Source organism: Callospermophilus lateralis, unplaced genomic scaffold (assembly GCF_048772815.1).
Source record: "Callospermophilus lateralis isolate mCalLat2 unplaced genomic scaffold, mCalLat2.hap1 Scaffold_957, whole genome shotgun sequence".
NCBI classification, from domain to species: Eukaryota; Metazoa; Chordata; class Mammalia; order Rodentia; family Sciuridae; genus Callospermophilus; species Callospermophilus lateralis.
Window position 1 is genome coordinate 24,608 of NW_027517743.1, and position 6,520 is coordinate 31,127.

Here is a 6,520-nt window from a genome sequence, read left to right on the forward strand (position 1 = left end):
ACATTGCTGTAAACATTGATAAACCTGTTTCACTGTAGTACACTGGTTTTAGTTATTTTGGATAAGTACCAAGGTGTATGATTTTAAAAATACTCATAAGGGCTATCTGTTTTGGGTTTAATTTTCCTAATTTGACTTTGGCTTTCTATGAGGTAATACTAGTCTCAAAAAATGTGTTAGGATATATTTTCTGCCTTTTGTTTTTGTATAAGTTTTATAAAAGTTATTTTTTGTGGTACTAGGAATTGAACACAAGACACCCTAACACTGAGCTCCATCGCCAGGCCTTTTCAATGTTTTTATTTTTTCTCATTTTTGTGTGAGAATCTTGGTGATTTGCTAAGATTGGTGTCATTCCTTTAAATTTTTGTTTTGAAGAATCAATAATCTAAGTTTTATTGATTTTTTTTGAGGATTTTGTATTTTATTTTCCTTTTATTTTATCTCTATTACTCCACTTGCTACTAACTTTGTGTCTAATTTGTTTCTCTTGTTCTATGTCTTCAGTGTGTAAAGTTAAGTGACTGATATGAAATCTTTCTTTTATGAGTCTGAGTATTTTCAAATACAAATCTCCCTTTCCCACTGTTCTCTCTGCATCCTTTCAATTTCAGTGTGTTGTGCTTTTACTTCACTTTTATAAGGAGATTTTCTGGTAGAGAAGGCAACTTCTTTTCTGACCTCTTATTTTCGTAGGAGACAATGTTAATTTACACATATTTGTATATTTACCATATTTTGCCATTCTGTCTTCGCTATGTAGTTGCAATCCATTGTGAACCCAAGTCCATGCCTTCCCCATTACTGGGTGGAGTTGGGTATGTAGGACTGGGGTGGCTCTTCTAGTTTCTGTGTTCCTATTTCTTCTCTGTCTGTTGGAGCTACTAGTTGAATAGAGTTGGATGTTGAAGTGTATGAATATTATTTCAGAGCTGTATCTCTCTTTTCTTCCTGCCTAATCTTTCTTAATTTATTGTGAAGCTCTGATACATGGTATGTATGTTCTCTTGATTGTTAATCCCACCTGTACATTAACACTTTTATCATTATGTAATGATCACTGTATTTTTAAAAGTTTTTGACTTTGAATTAATTTCATTCTTACATTGTTGTAGCACCCTGGACTCTTTGGGTTGCTGTTCATGCATTCTTCATCCTTTTGGTCTTATCCTATGTGTGGACTAAGATCTGAGTCAATACTCTAGGAGACAGAATAAGGTTGTATGATATTTAAAATCCTATTTTCTGATGTGTGCGATTTGATTAGACAATCAAATCCAGTTAATTTTAATGATATTAATGACGGGAAGGACTTCTTTTTGCCATTTATTGTTTTTTGTATGTCTTGGAGCTTTTTTCATTTTTATTCATTCCTTTATTTATATCCTTTGTGTTTGATTATTTTTGTAGTGATGTTTGATTCACTTCTCATTTGTATTGAAGCAATACATATAGATATTGTTTGTATGTGTGTGTGTGTGTGTGTGTGTGTGTGTGTGTCTGTGTCTGTGTGTAGTTATTTTGGGAATTACATCTATCAATCTTAGTTTATCTTGGTTTATAAATATATGTTTTAAACAGATAACAACTTAAATTTGATCATGTACAAAAGTTCTACTCTCTTAGTTTTGACCTTATACACTATATTATTGATGTCACATATGGTCTACCAATTAACAGACCTAAAATCAGTTTTTTGCTTTTGTGTTCTAATCCCTAAGAAAAGTTAAATGTGGAGTAATAAACTGAAATACCAATATTAATAGTTTTTATATTTTCCTTTACCAGAGAATGTTATTTTTTTATGTCTAGAGATCACTATCTAGAGTCATTTTATTTTTATTTTAACCATATCTTGTTGGATCTGTATAGTACTAATTAAGTTGATTCCTTTTTTTCATAGAGTATCATTATTTCTCTCTTATTTTAAGGAGATAGATGATAGTTTTGTCATATAGGGAATTCTTAACTGATGGGTTTTATTTTCCTGTGCTAAATATATCAAACCACTGTTCTTTAGTGTGCAAAGTTTCTACTGAGATACTGACCAGTAATATTATAGAGGATTAGTTTTGTATGATGAGCTGCTTTTGTCTTATGCCTTTCAATGTTCTCTTTACCTTTGGCTTTAGACACTTTGATACTTATGACTCTTAGTCTTCATCTCTGGATTTATTGAAGTACATGAATGTCTTGGATGTACATATCATATCTTTAAATAGGTAATTTTTTTTATTTTTAAGAAGGTCTTAATTTCTTCCTCTACAATTTGATATTATCCTGTGAGTTTCTATGAATGTTTGCTGTTTTCATTTTCTTTTCTTTTTGTTTGTTAGACTTGATCATTTCAATTTAACCATCTTCCAATTCTTGATTTTTCTTCCTATGTGTTTAAATTTGACATTGAAACTTTTACTACATTTTTCAATTCGTTTCATAGTTTTGGTTTTAGAATTTTTCCATTTACTTTACTTTATAACTTCTACAATAATCTTAGTACTCTTATTTTTTATGTATATTTTTCTTTTTGCTTTCATACTCTCTTAGTATTTTCCCTTATATTTTTGAATTATTTAAAGCAATGGATATTTAGTCTTTGTCTAGTAAATTTGAAGTTAGTGTCTTTATATTAGTATTTGTAGATTAGTTTTGTTCTTTTAATGGGACACATTTCCCTATTTCTTTATGTGTCTTGTGATCTTTTGTTGACAAATGGGCTTTATATAAGACATCAACTATAAGACATCAGCTGTCATTGAAGCCTGGCTCTCTGTGTGCTAGAAACCTGCTTGATTGAAGGCTCACTGAGGGCATCTTTTCTCAGCATGTGTCTTCCCTTCCCTGTGCACGTGTCTCCCCACAATCCTCCCAAGTTCATGGATGCTTTAAATGTCTTCATTTTTCTGAGATTCTTATCTATTTTTCTTCTCAGTAACTGATTGTTCTTTTATTTTCCTTGGCCTAAGATCTCTTGCCTTCACATATCTGCAGGTCTTTATCTTTCATTCCTGTTGTACCTGTCACAGCAATTGGAGGTTTCTCACTTTGGCAGCCAACTTTGCACTATTACTATTTGACCTGTGAGCCAAGTGATATAGAAGTAACTCCTGTGATATTCCACAAACTTGAAAGAATACATTAAATTCTGTCCCTTTATTTCCAAGGGAGGAAACTGGGAATTGGACTACCTCTTCTTGTCTATGTCATGATGTAATAAAGATTAAAAAACATAAAAAGAAAGAAAGACAAAAAAGACTCTACAAAATTCCCAACTTACTTGATGTGTGTTTTTGGTGATTGGACATCCACTGGGTTAATATAGGTCATTGAAGAGTGTCCATAATTCTCAAAAGTCTATTTTGGTCAGTCTATAGATTTTCAATATTTCCATGTGGATTGATTGTTTCTGACTTCATAGCCCATGATGTTGCTGACTTCTCATAATTTTGTTTAAAGAAGAGTTTTCTTGGTTCTTGTGTTGCTGTAAGAGTATACAGCTTCGGGTAATGTCTAAAGGAAACAAAACTAACTGGCTTACTATTTTGGTGCCTGGGAAGTCCAGATATTATGGTCCAAACATCATGGTATCACCACTGGATATGCCAAAACAATGAAAAACCACAAAGAGAATTGGTCAGGCGAGGAAGGGACACTGTGTGAGCCAGGAATTATGAGGGAAGGAAGGAACTGAGCTCACTGTTTTATAAAAACCTGGTTTCACATGAAGGAATCTCGTCCTATAGGACTGCCTCAATCTCGTCAGATGGTGCTGCTCAGATGATGGAATCACCCAAGGCCTCACCACCTCAGAACTGTTTTGTTTTCTATTTTTCATTGTTGCATTACAGTGGTACATGATGGGATAAATGGTCACAGATTCATATGTACCTACAACAATATAATTTGGTCAATAGCATACCCAATATTTCCCTTTCCCTCTCCTCCTTCCTCCACTGCACCTTTCCTCTACTCTACTGATCTCCCTTTGATTTTCATGAGATCCACCCCCACACACCTTTTTGTCCTTTCTAGCTTACACATCTGAGAGAAAATATATGACCCTTGATTTTCTGAGTTTGGCTTATTTTACTTAATCTAATTTTCTTAAGCTCCATTAATTTTCCTAATGACCATAATTTCATGCTTCTTTATGGATGAATAAATTTTTGTATATATTGCCACAAAAGTTTTTATCCATTTGTCCAAGGAGAGACACCTGGGCTGTTTTCATAGTTTGGCCATTGTGGATTGTGCTGCTATGAACATGGGTATGCATGTATCAGTGCAGTATGCTGACTTTAATTCTTTAGGATAAACACCACCTCTATAGTTTAACTGAGGACCATTCTTCTAGCACATAAAACTTTAAAGGAAATACTCAAAACACATTCAAAACAGAGCATTAGTTGTTTTTAATTATAATATGGAAATGAATGAAAACAGCAGCAATATAGATTATATTTCATATATATGCCAATCCTCTTTCACTTTTTAAAAAATAACTCAAGTTCCATATAAGAGTTTTACTTGTTCATTGTGGAATATTAAAGAATGGTCATTGTGGTGTGTAGCAGGTAAAGCAAGAGAATATAAGGAAGTTAACCTGAGATAAACCCACATGAAGACTGTAGTCTGAGCTTTGATACTGCTTGCTGGATGTTCCCATAGCTTCCTACAACACATCTACTTGGTTGCAATATCCAAATAATTTTGTTTTATGGAATTAACATATATGTTCACAGAACATGGGAATTGAACTGAGATTCCATCTTTCTCATTCTTTGCCCTCAGTAATTCCTGGTGATATCATCCTCAGGGTGAAGAGAGATTGTTGTTTCAGTCCAGGGACACTGGGCATTTGGAGGGCAGGCACTGTCTTAGAAGCCCAGGTACACATTGTATCATGTTCTATAAAGCTGCCACCTCTTATTTTTGTCAATTAATCTCCAATTTGCTGCATTGTGTGTGCGTGTGTGTATGTGTGTGTGTGTTTGTGTGTCTGTATATGAGTCATTGTGCATCCCCCACTTTATTTAGAAGTTTGGTAGAATGTTCTACTGATGCTCATAAGTGAGTTTCTTCTCTGTATATTTTATATATTAAGTGACATCTGGTTTCATTGGGATATCAAGTTCTATAGTCATGTTTAATGTTTGAAGGAAGCTTTTCAATTTATTGTCATGTGCAAAAACACATCTAGTGCCTGTATTTTGAATAAAGAGGATTTGATGAAGCTCTATCACCACTGGAATGGAGCCATGGACTTAGGACTTGGATACTTCTGGCTGTCAGTCATTATCTTTAGTTGCTGTTTTCTCCTGTTTTCAGTTGTTGTTGCACCAGATGGAGTTTTTCCAGTAAAAATATAGTTTGATTTTTAAAAATCTTTGCCTGAACAATTTTGTAGTTTTCTTCTATGAATTTTTGTCTCTACTCTTTTGGGTACACATGATTTTTTAAAATTTATTTTCCATTAATCCTTTAATTTTCATGAACATTTGCAAAGGTAATATTTAATTGTACATTCTTTAAGTGTATAAAATGCTGTCATTTGAAATTTTGGATTTTTCCATATTTATTTCACTGTTTGAAAATATAAGTGTCAAGTGGAATATATACTTAAGGCCTGGGCCATATGTGAAAACTTGCGCACAAGAAACCAGCCGGCTGAAGTCCAGCCTGTAGAGGGTGCCACCCCCTGTAGGGGCGTATGCACCCAGCACAGGGCCTCCCCTTCCCCTGCTCCCTGGGACCATGCTTTCTCACAGGAGTGCTCCAGAGGCCTCTCTTTTTCTTTAGTTTTTATTTTCTGCTCAGAAAGATTACGTGGGAAGACATTAGTTAAATCACAGAGACTACCCAGAGAAGAATCTGCATAAATCTATTCAGTGTGATGGTGGCTTCAGCCTCATTTCCTCCATCAGTGACAGTTGAGGGGTGACCAACAGCATTTGCTGAGGGCCCTTTCCTGGCACATGCATTATTGATATAGCTTTGCAGAGATACTGTGCTTGCTTGTTTCTAAACACTGGGGCATGAGCTTATCACTTGATCCCCTGGGTAAATTGAGAGGCCAAAAATAAGTGGTGACATTTAACAAGTAACCTGCATAGTCTCAAGTCACTGTTAGAAACTTGCTTAGTGGAGATTTGGACAGTCAAGAATGTCTAGGCCAGTTTTTTTTCATATATTTGTTGATTGATTGTATATCATCTTCTGAGAAGTGTCTGTTCGGGTCCTTGGCCCATTTATTGATTGGGTTATTTATTTTTTCAGTGCTTAGCTGTTTGACTTCCTTATATATCCTACAGATTAGTGCTCTATCTGATGTGTGAGGGGAAAAAATTTGCTCCCAGGATGTAGGTCTCTGTTCACCTCACAGATTGTTTCTTTGCTGAGAAGAAACTTTTTAGTTTGATTCCATCCCATTTATTGATTCTTGGTTTTAATTCTTATGCTATAGGCATCTTATTAAGGAAGTTGAGGCCTAATCTCACTTGATGGAGATTAGGGTCTACTT